A 12,433-nucleotide genomic window follows, 5' to 3' on the forward strand; every position below is an offset into this window, starting at 1 on the left:
TGGTTTATTGTAGAGCGGATTTAAAGTTTTGCAGACTTCTTCTTTTGAAGTGGGCTACATGTTAGGTTTCATGTACAAGTATTCCAGTCAGTCTGAGCAGAAGGTGAACCTACATTTTTTAGGTAGGTGTATGTATTGATCTGTTCCCTAATCAAAACAATTTTCCTTGCATTTAACAATTTGTGTAGTTCTGTTATTGCCGCCAAAATACACAGAGACCAAAAGAAAAGCTTCCCTAGTGGAACTACTATGTATATACACGGAGTGTCATTTTTGTTCAAGTTTTTGAAAAGGCTAAACTAGTCTAAGTCATGTTTGACCACAAAGCTGTTCTCAAGATTACAGTCTGAATAATAAGGCATGGGAATTAAAAAAAGTAAAAAAGGCAGAAAATTGTTAAGTACGTGTAATCGCAAAGTTGACGGCGCGAAGTGCCTAGCCTTACTATTGGGATCCCCCGTAATTTGTGTTCTTCAAAGTACCGAAATGGTGCAATTTGCTGTCATCTGAGCTCCAAGTTTGCCATTAAATTCAGTTTTTGGAACCATTTTTGCCTCCCCCATTCATGTTTTCGGCTGACACTTGCTTTTTCGCGGAACAAAAAAATAATTCGGCAGAAATTTGCCTTTTGGCAGACAATTCCCATGCCTGAAAATGGAATAATCAGTTATTAGGATTAAGAAACTAGTCTGATGAAGAAATCTGTCACAAGTTTCACCCGAGTCAAGACGTCAAGATTACCGTCTGAAGAACAGAATAATCATTGAATTAAGGCCGGCACGGTTGGCCTAGTGGTAAGGCGTCCGCCCCGTGATTGGGAGATCGTGGGTTCGAACCCCGGCTGGGTCATACCTAAGACTTTAAAATTGGAAATCTAGTGGCTGCTCCGCCTGGCGTCCGGCATTATGGGGTTAGTGCTAGGACTGGTTGGTCCGGTGTCAGAATAATGTGACTGGGTGAGACATGAAGCCTGTGCTGCAACTTCTGTCTTGTGTGTGGCGCACGTTAAATGTCAAAGCAGCACCACCCTGATATGGCCCTTCGTGGTCGGCTGGGCGTTAAGCAAACAAACAAAAAAATTGAATTAAGGAGTGACAAACTGGTCTGATGAAAAAAAATATATATATATATCTAAGACGTCCTCAAGATTATAGTCTGAAGAACGGAATAATTAGTCAAAAGGAGACCCCCCGCGGGTTAGGGGGAAGAATTTACCCGATGCTCCCCAGCATGTCGTAAGAGGCGACTAACGGATTCTGTTTCTCCTTTTACCCTTGTTAATTAAGTGTTTCTTGTATAGAATATAGTCAATGTTTGTAAAGATTTTAGTCTTGCAGTATGTAAGAAACTTGCATTCTCCCAGTAAGGTAATATATTGTACTACGTTGCAAGCCCCTGGAGCAATTTTTTGATTAGTGCTTTTGTGAACAAACAAGAAGAGCAAACGCTCGATCGAGTCACTTTCGCAGTTCTGAATATTATATGAGGCATCAGATGGACAGGAAGAAATTGCTATTCACAACACAATGAGTCACGTTCACATAAAATTTGAGCCCGGTCACTTTTATAGTTTCCGAGAAAAGCCCAACGTTAAGTTGTGTGTTGCCGAACAGAAAAGGCTAGTTATCTCCCTTGTTTTTCTGATAACGTTCGTAAAAGGCTACAGATGTAAATACTTTGATGTAAAGAATAATCCTACAAAGTTTCAATCACATCCGATGAACTTTGTCAAAGATATAAAATGTCTAATTTTTCCTTTGACGCTGACCTGTGACCTTGAAAAAGGTCAAAGGTCAACGAAACCATCGTTAAAGTGTAGAGGTCATTGGAGGTCACGACTAAACAAAATATGAGCCCGATCGCTTTGATAGTTTCCGAGAAAAGTCCAACGTTAAGGTGGTGTCTACGGCCGGCCGTCCGGACAGACTAACACTGACCGATTACATAGAGTCACTTTTTCTCAAGTGACTCAAAAACAATTAACAAGTGGCTCTATCCCATCCCCCCCCCCCTTCCCCGTCGCGATAAAACCTTGAACGGTTGAAAACGACGTTAAACACCAAATAAAGAAAGAAATTCTTCCTTGTAAATAGACGATGTTGAGATGTGCTGAAAGCTAGTACAAATGTACAGATCTGCTGGTCACGACATTCTGATTCAAAACACAGCCATAATATGAATCTGTTTATTGACATTGAAATGCTACGAAATGCAGTTAGCAGTTTCATGCTTACAACAACATAGAATTGTATACAATGTTATCAACCCTTGGTCTTTCTTTTTTGAAATAAGTAAGTTGCTGCTTTTACTGTTACCAATAAATTTATATATTTAATAGCACCCCACGATTTTTCTAACATTTTTGAAACTACATGTTTTAAACTTCATGCCAAACCATTGTTTATTGTGTACTCACATTAGACGTTCAAGTGCCTTCATGGGGGGAAAAAAAAAAAAAAAAGATTTGTTGTTAGATATAATCTTTGAAGATGAATTAAGTTTCACAAAATGGTTTTGTTTTTTCTCACTCCAATCTGTGTTACAGTGAGTATGTACGCTCGCATTTAATTTCTTCAGATTTATTATTCTTTATATTAAAGAAATATATATTGGTTGCCTACCAAATTAGTCTGAAGTCTGGCATATTGTGTGATTTACAGGGTGGTCAAAAAAAAGCGCCCTATTTTCTTTTTGATCTAATTTTTGACTGCAAAGAGAGATTTAGAAAATTTCTTCACCAAACAATAGCAGAACGATGGCAAATTATGTCTTGCGCATGTTGGTAGAAATTCGTCTGTCCTTAGCAGTTGATAATATAATAATATGATAATACTAATAATGACAGCTTATATAGCGTGAACCACAGTAAACTATGCTCTGTTGAATCCACGATTCATACTGATAAGCAAATATCAGATTGCAGAATGGCTTGCAAGATATCTGCACAGTAATTATTGGAATGGATTATGCATTTGAATTTGTATTTTCCCTTGCGCTCGATTTTTCTTCTAAGCTGGGAAATGCGTATACATGTAGAGACTGGAACCCCCCCTTTACACACCCAAATTTACAGAGGCAATGAACATAACATCTGAGTCCCGCAGTGGGGCACTGCGGTTATGAAATTAAAGGCCCCTCCTGTTTTTGGAACCGCAGGAGCTTTCTAGTTTGCTGTTAGGTAGATTTTTGGTTCCTCTTTCCTGTCATGCTCTCTATTTCTTCATGAATTCTTTTCTTTTTTCTGCCTTCTTGCTCATTCACCTGTATTTTTTCCAAAAATCTCTTCTCTTGCCGCTTGTCTCGCGATTCATGTATAGTTTAATCTGTTAGTGTTCTGATGTAAGTCCAGCAGTAGATAGGTTAAGCCTATTTTAACATACTGGAAACTGGTAATCTTCCAGTAGGTATTAATTTAGTTTTACTAAAGCCTGCTGGGACACAAGTAATGGGTTAGTGCATTTGTAAACAGGAATCGCTTGACAAGTGGCCCCCTTCATCCCCCCCTTCCTCGTCCTGATATGGCTCTGCGTAGTCGGCTGGACGTTAAGCAACAAATAAACAAACAAACTGATAAGCAAATATCAGATTGCAGAATGGCTTGCAAGATATCTGCACAGTAATTATTGGAATGGATTATGCATTTGAATTTGTATTTTCCCTTGCGCTCGATTTTTCTTCTAAGCTGGGAAATGCGTATACATGTAGAGACTGGAACCCCCCCTTTACACACCCAAATTTACAGAGGCAATGAACATAACATCTGAGAAAGAAGGGAGTCTTAAATTGGGGGGGGGGGGGGGGGTGTATGATTCCACTGTGTAGTCTTCTTGACAGACAGGAAATTGGACATTTTACTGCTAATGTATAAACCCCACCCCCCCACCCCCCCACCCAACAACTCGTGGCTTCATTCCTGTTTGCAGTTTTGGCTGTGTTTTTTTGAACGGTCTATGTATTTTTGTACATATTAGGGAAATGTAAATATGTATATAAAAACAATGTGGTGTGCATGTGTGGCTATGTATGTATGTAATGTACACTAGAATGAAATGTCACTTTTTTTGTACACCAAATGTTTTCACAGGTGTTTAGTATTTCACATCCTTGACATTGATGTAAGTCCCTATTTACACAGGAGCTTGTATCCAACCACCGGTCGATAATTATTTACTCCTGCATGCTTATTATTTACTGCTGCATGCTTACCCTTACTACTATTATTTATTAAATAGTAGTAGTAAGGGTATGGAAGTAAGGAGTAAATAAATGGAATGAGGAGTAAATAATGATCGACTGGCGATTGGATACAAGCTCCTGTGCCTATTTATAACAGTCTGAAGACTAATTCTTTAAGACAATGCTCAGTCCCTAGATAACAAGTGAAAAAACAGGAGCTTCGTTATTTCATGAAAAAAGTCCCATAATGACATAAATCATGTAACTGTATTAAATTTGAATGTAGTATTAAATTAAATCATTTATATTTCTCGGGCATTTTCGAAATACCCGCAGTGTTAACTGAATATATTTGTTTGATTTTGCTGAGTGCTTCCTCTTATGAAAATCATTTCGGTTGGCATTACAGCTTTTGATTCTTTGTTCATGGGCTAAAACTTCGACAATCTTGAAAGTGTCTATGCATGGCCGTTTTTACCCTGCCATTCAGGCAGCCGTACACTGCTTTTGGAGGGGGCGGGGGGTTTCCACTGTTCTGATACAAATTGTATAGCGCGTATATCTTGAAGTTCTTGCATTATTTTTAAACATGTGTGTTAAATTATGATTGAAAAAAATACCTGCAGACAAAATTGCAATGGCCCGTCGGTGTCGACCTGTGTGTGAGAGAGGGAATGTTGCTACTATCATCAAATAAGATGCATGGAATGGAATGGTACTGGTGATAGTTTCAGACCTGTGCACATCTACGGTTTCTCCGTAATTTCTCCGATTTTTATATGCAGAATACGGTGCGACGGATTTTTAATTAAAAATCCAAACTTCCGATGTGTTACTCAAAACAAAACAAATTGTACTTTTTTTTCTGTTTTAAGATGTTTTGACCAATTAGTTAGCCGTTGCGCTGAAAAGACGTTTTCCGATTTACCGGAAACACGCGTGTTCTCAGCATTGAGTCTTTGTTCTCAGACTTAGTTCGTCCAGCGTCTGCATGGCAACTTGTGATTGAAGTGAAACATGGAAAAGAAAAAAAAGAGTGCGAGATTCAGATAGTGAAGAGGAGACACCAGCTCTGTCACCAAAGAAGAAGAAAACGGCACAACAGTGTTTCAGTTTGTGTGCTTTGTGAGCAGAATTATGTCTTGAACTGTTGTTACAGCTGAGCTTACTACTGAAACATGTTAAAAACTACTGAAATTTGGTTTGTTTACTACTGATGAGCGTTTTGAGTGTGCACAGGTCTGTAGTTTGAATCTGCAAATAAATATTTTATTCATGTCACTTAAACAGTCCTATGAATAGGCAATAGACTAAAATATGCTGTATGTTCACAGAAGAATGGGCTAGAGTGTATTGCATTTTGTTTGGTGTGTTTCGTTGTTTGAGCTTTTGTTTTGTTTTTGATTTTGTTAACTGTCATTACCATTTTGCAACAATGAAAATAAGGTGACGTGAATGCTTGTATTTTGTGTTCCTGTGCAAATGTGTTTCAGTTGTTATGTGATTAATCATTATGAAAGTCAAGTTCTGGTATTTTGTGTTTCTTTGCATAAGTGTTTTAGTTTGCTTCTGAAGATCTATATTATTTTTATTTTGAAGATGAAAATAGGGTTTTGTCTAGAGAGCTGATTTGTGCCATAAAATTGGATAGTTATTCTGAAAAAAGGAAACAAGAAAAGTAGAATTCCAGTTCTTGGTGTTATGTCTCAGTTAAATGTATGCTTTGTATGCTTGTTGATTTGTGCTAGTTTATTCTATAATGAATTTGTAAAGCGCCTGGAGCCAATTGATGGGACTCGCGCTATAGAAAAGTTATTTATTATTATTATTATTATTATTATTATTATTATTATTATTAAAAGTGCCATGTTCTATTTTGAACAAATTGGAAAAAAATCTCTTCTTTTGATTTTTTTTATTCAATGAAATATCTGTGAAAAAGTTAAACTAAGGGTCAACATAGAGAATTTTTGAATGAATGGAAGATGTTCATTAAAATAACTGTCGGGTATGTATGGGTATGGGTTGCAAAAGAGTGTATACTTTTTGAAAATATGAGGTACTAGGCTTTCCCATGTGAAATTACAGGCCAATCACAAGCGAGGGGTGTGTTTCCTACACGTGGTCTTCGTTCAATGGTGGCCGCTCGCTAGTGATTGGCTAATAAAGTCAGGCGGGAAAGCGTGCCTCATATTTTTCATTCACATTCACATACAAACCCGAGTTATTTCCTGAATTTGTCTATTGATACATGCTTCTTTTGAAAGCTTCAAGACATTTGAGCAAATTTTTGATTAGTGCTTTTGTGAACAAGAAACAATTGACAAGTGGCTCTATCCCATCTCCCCCCTTTCCCCGTCGCGATATAACCCTTCGTGGTTGAAAACGACGTTAAACACCAAATAAAGAAAGAAAGAAAAGAAAGAAAGGACATTTGAGATTATGCTGTTTTATAAACGCTTGTGAATATATTATACATGTAGCTAAATCTGCATATCTGCTTTTTTTGTTTGTTTTGAGGATGAAAGTTGCTTGTTCATTTCAGTGCTTGTTATTCTCTCGGGTGCCAGGAGAATGGTTCCGGATAACTCTCACTTACTCCATTACACATGTATGTGTTTAGAGCTCTTACTTCCCTTTGTTATTCAGATCTCTGCTTTTTGTGTGTATTTGTACATGTATTGCACTTTCAGTCTTGTAATGCTGTACAAATGTGTTGATATATCGTTAGTTTTGAAACTCAAAATGTATCTGTTGCTGATCTGGATTCTTATGATTCAAGCAAGCTGTGTTAAAGTTAGCTCAGGTATAGAAACTCAGAATGTATCTGTTGCTGATCTGGATTCTTATGATTGAAGCAAGCTGTGTTAAAGTTAGCTCAGGTATAGAAACTCAGAATGTATCTGTTGCTGATCTGGATTCTTATGATTGAAGCAAGCTGTGTTAAAGTTAGCTCAGGTATAGAAACCAGTTGTTCAGTTACAATTCTGAATTGATTCATTGTAAAATGAAAATGTTAAAACTGGTATTAAAGGAAAAGTGAAACCCACTTTTACTACCCCCCCAAAAAAAAAACCACAAAAACACACAAAAAAACACACAAAAACACAAAAAAAGAGAAAATCAGGTTTGAAAAAAAGTCTTTAAATAGGGGTATATTCCAGACCTGGGAACCCATACGATTTCGCCGTATTTTGTACGCATTATTGTCTAGAATACGAGCAGTACGGTCAGTGGAAAAACATTACGATGAGAAAAATTCCTAGACTACTTTTCTTCACAAGCACATCCCGAAACCGATCCAGTATTTTGACACGTGATTAATGTTTTTGTCAGAAAACATTGAAAAAAGCATTTGTTTTCAATGTTTTGGTAAACGTAATAAACGGTCCGACAGGTGCGGGTGAAGCATGTTTAAATCATGGATGTTCAAATGCTGTGTGGAGCACGCTCATTTTTGAGAAAATACACCAAGTTTGTTTGAGAATACTCCAAGTGCAAAACAGGGATGGATTCCCAGGTCTGATATTCACATATTTACAGAGGTTATCAACACAATAAGGTCGTAAAAGGGTGGAAATTCGGGGGGGCTTGGTTTGTTTGTTTGTTTGTTTGCTTAACGCCCAGCCGACCACGAAGGGCCATATCAGGGCGGTGCTGCTTTGACATATAACGTGCGCCACACACAAGACAGAAGTCGCAGCACAGGCTTCATGTCTCACCCAGTCACATTATTCTGACACCGGACCAACCAGTCCTAGCACTAACCCCATAATGCCAGACGCCAGGCGGAGCAGCCACTAGATTGCCAATTTTAAAGTCTTAGGTATGACCCAGCCGGGGTTCGAACCCACGACCTCCCGATCACGGGGCGGACTCCTTACCACTAGGCCTACCGTGCCGGTAATTTGGGGGGGCTTAAAAGGGGGTTCCACTGTATTGCTGACAATGCATGGTATTTAATTGTTATGTTGACTTGATGTTTTCAGGAAGGGCATATTATGGACAGACTTAACTTGCATTTGCCAATGAGGAGGGGCTCAGACAATATCGTCGCTGTAAATAATTCACAAACCTCGTGTCTCAATTTTTGCTGTTTTGAGAAAATCGAAAAAGACTTTTAAAAATTCACCGCATCAAATATACCTTTAATTCATGGGTTTATAGTTTCGTTAGAACAGTGCAATAGCAGTCTAAAAAAATTCACCGCATCAAATATACCTTTAATTCCTGGGTTTATGGTTTCGTTAAAACAGTGCAATAGCAGTCTAAATTTGTGTTAATGTCAGTTGTTAATTATATTTGATACAACTGAGAAAATATTGAGAGATAGCTTTTCATCCAAAATTAAGGATCGTTTTATCCAAATTCATCCAGAATTAGAATATACAAGTTTTTTTCCGTTTGTCACCTAACCTTCAGTGGCCATATTTCATTTTTCTGAGGAAAAAGATACTAGTAAGTTAAAAATACAACAGAAACAACCTGTATGTATATTCCATGTTATGACATAGTTTCCGTCCAAGTGTGGCACGAAGACCTTGTAAGTTTCATCCGAACTGAGCTTTTTGGCGCTCCCTCGACACAAATGGAGATATGAGTTTTCTTCTCAAGAACTTTTTCTCACTTTAAAAAGCAGCTGGAGATACGAACTTTTCTCACCACAGGGGCAAAAAAAGTAAGGGAGCCAACTATTGTTTTAGTTCCAAAACCTCAAAAATTGAGATACGAGGTTTGTGAATGACAGCGACAATATGCTAGTTAAATTAATTTGTCATCATTTTCACGAGTTTTCATTCACAAACACCTGGGAAATAAATCTCATGTTTCCCATGCAATAACTCGAGGTGGTGAATGGGTTGAGCTTTCATGTGAAACGTGGATTGTCAAAGTAAAAGCCAATCAGGCTGATTGTTTGATGTGTGGAACCATCGTGGCTTTGGATTTGTGTTTCCGAGGACAACGATTGTAAGCATTCACTCTCAAAGACCCAATCAATGTTGATAATTACCGCGGCGACTCATGGTCAATTTGCAACTTATCTCTGTAATCGCAAAATCCACAACGAAAAGTCATTAACACTTAAAAAGAAAAGAAATATGCTCAACACTTACTGAACTCACAGGTATGATCGCAGCTCTGTACATTTTCAGACTGGAAGAATAGCGTCAACAAGCTACGTTTGACGTCACATACAAGTTTGACGTGTTATCTCGCGCTACTGTGACGTTGCTTTGTGGCCCGGAGTTGGATTCTAAAAATTCGTCTCCCTGTGGGTTTTTGTGCATTTTGTTGCACAACCAAAATGATGACAAAAACGATGTTTGGTGGCTCGTCGTCAGACCAGCATTTTGTTGTTGGTCCTCGGGGAGCATATCGCCTTTTGTCTCATATTTATCAACCGCGGCCTTCGGCCTTGGTCGATAAAAATGAAACAAAAGACGATATGGTCCCCTTGGACCAACAAAAAAGCTGGTCTGTCAACAAGCCACCAAACATCTTATAATGTTCTCAGTCAACAAAGATTCTCCCCATAATGATTATGATTGGGTCTGTACCTGTTACCAGTGTGGAGTTTGTAAAGCAACAGTCCAACCCATTGGGTTCATTTTGTTCCCCCATGAAAACAGAAATTAATTCCAGAAACAATCAGTTTTAGATATTTATTAAATTAAGGTGATACGATATTTGGTTAGTGGGCAAGAAAGAAACAAAACATATTTGAGGGTGGTCGTGGGTCCGTGTGGACCCAGAAGGGTGTTTAATTGCAAATATCTCTTAAACTAGTTGGAATTTCTTAATGAGCTTTTAAGATGCCGCAGGCACCTAAAAAGCTCTTATGTCCTAAAATGTCAGCGAGAAGTTATAAAAAAAAAGAGGTCATATTTAGACTACAAACATCGTGGGGCCGTGCGGACCCATGTTTCTCAAAGAAGGAAATGAGAAGCATGGGTCCGCACGGCTCCACGATGACTTCCGTGTGTAGTCGATAACCCGGATGGGCGAAGGTTAAACATAACCAGTTCATTCATCTTATTAGAGGCACAGTGCTTTGTGTTGGTCGGTGAAGGTATCTTAGTTTTTATTTTTTTATTTGCGATTTAATGTTGCATTTTTATTTTTAATCTAGTGCATTGTTGTTTTAGTATGGTTCCGTGAAGTTAGAAGCCCCCGAAAAACTCCCAACTGATGTGTTTTAGTTTTATGTTAGGTGAAGTTGTGTAATAGTGTCAGTGTGTCTTTGTCATAGGGTTGCTGCTGAAAACGGTGTTATCTGAAATAAAACACTGAAAAAGTATTGCTCAGTCTTTTCTCTCATCTTTGTCCAGACGATGCAACAACTGCTGGCAAGCATGCATGCCCACACACAGACAGACGAACACTCACGCACACACAGAAAAACACACAGACAAACACTCACGCACACACAGAAAAACACACACAGACAGACGAACACTCACGCACACACAGAAAAACACACAGACAGACGAACTCACGCACACACAGAAAAACACACACAGATAGACGAACACTCACGCACACACAGAAAAACACACACACAGACAGACGAACACTCACGCACACACAGAAAAACACACACACAGACAGACGAACACTCACGCACACACAAACACACACACAGACAGACGAACTCACGCACACACAGAAAAACACACACAGATAGACGAACACTCACACACACACAGAAAAACACACACAGACAGACGAACACTCACACACACACAGAAAAACACACACAGACAGACGAACACTCACGCACACACAGCAAAACACACACAGACAGATGAACACTCACGCACACACAGAAAAACACACAGACAGACGAACACTCACGCACACACAGAAAAACACACACAGACAGACGAACACTCACGCACACACAGAAAAACACACAGACAGACGAACACTCACGCACACACAGAAAAACACACAGACAGACGAACACTCACGCACACACATGAAAAGACAAGCATGCATACAAACACACGCACTCATATGCACACATACAAGTACATGTAAAACACACACTGGTGCACTGAGTCTTGATAGACGATTTTCAGAAATACCTCCGTCGGGTTGTATTGGTCGTAGAAGAGAGACCTTTTCTTGCAAAACCTCATACAAACATTGGAGGGGCCAATCACTAGTGAGGGGTGTGTTTCCACCTGTTTCCCACACTCCCCTCGCTAGTGATTGGCCCCTCCAATGTTTGTACGAGGTTTGGGAAGAAAGGTCTCCCACCCACAACCCATACAAACCCGACAGGGGTTAGTTTTGGAAATTGTCAATCAATCAATCAATCAATATGAGGCTTATATCGCGCGTATTCCGTGGGTACAGTTCTAAGCGCAGGGATTATTATTTTTATTTTTTTTTTTAATGCAATTTATATTGCGCACATATTTAAGGTGCAGGGATTTATTTATGCCGTGTGAGATGGAATTTTTTTACACAATACATCACGCATTCACATCGACCAGCAGATCGCAGCCATTTCGGCGCATATCCTACTTTTCACGGCCTATTATTCCAAGTCACACGGGTATTTTGGTGGACATTTTTATCTATGCCTATACAATTTTGCCAGGAAAGACCCTTTTGTCAATGAATCGTGGGATCTTTAACGTGCACACCCCAATGTAGTGTACACGAAGGGACCTCGGTTTTTCGTCTCATCCGAAAGACTAGCACTTGAACCCACCACCTAGGTTAGGAAAGGGGGGAGAAAATTGCTAACGCCCTGACCCAGGGTCGAACTCGCAACCTCTCGCTTCCGAGCGCAAGTGCGTTACCACTCGGCCACCCAGTCTATTTCAGTTGATCCAAAAAAACAAACACTGACTTGCACTAAACCTTGATATGTGTTCTTTATTTACTGATGATTTGTCTCGGTTTGCTAATCAAGTTACAGTCTAAATCGTTGGACCATATCATGAATTGGGTTTACTTTCAAAATAATTACATATATATATACAATGAATACTGCAAAACGTATGCATTGAATACTGGCAAATCAACAACCACTGGAAGAAAAAAACCAAAAAAACTTATCCATTAAAATACAGTAATAAGTACATGTAATTAATTGTTCAAAAAACTAACAAATAACATAGCTGTGCTTTCACTTGGTTTTTTGGTTTTTTTCAAATCAGGCAAGACACATCTCTGCCATTGTGTTGAAACCTGCGGAAGTAAAACATTTTTATCCGCAAGCCTTGATTTTGTACAATTTCTT

The 12,433-nt window shown here is 38.9% G+C and overlaps 1 long non-coding RNA gene across 1 annotated transcript; it reads left to right on the forward strand.

Moving 5' to 3' along the window:
* Nucleotides 1-1,835: 1,835 nt before the first annotated feature.
* Nucleotides 1,836-10,474, forward strand: LOC138979648 (uncharacterized). Its single transcript, XR_011460072.1, has 2 exons — nt 1,836-6,982; nt 7,135-10,474. It is a non-coding gene; the product is annotated as an uncharacterized lncRNA (long non-coding RNA).
* The last annotated feature ends 1,959 nt before the right edge of the window (nt 10,475-12,433 follow it).

Source organism: Littorina saxatilis, linkage group LG11 (assembly GCF_037325665.1).
Source record: "Littorina saxatilis isolate snail1 linkage group LG11, US_GU_Lsax_2.0, whole genome shotgun sequence".
Taxonomy (NCBI): Eukaryota; Metazoa; Mollusca; class Gastropoda; order Littorinimorpha; family Littorinidae; genus Littorina; species Littorina saxatilis.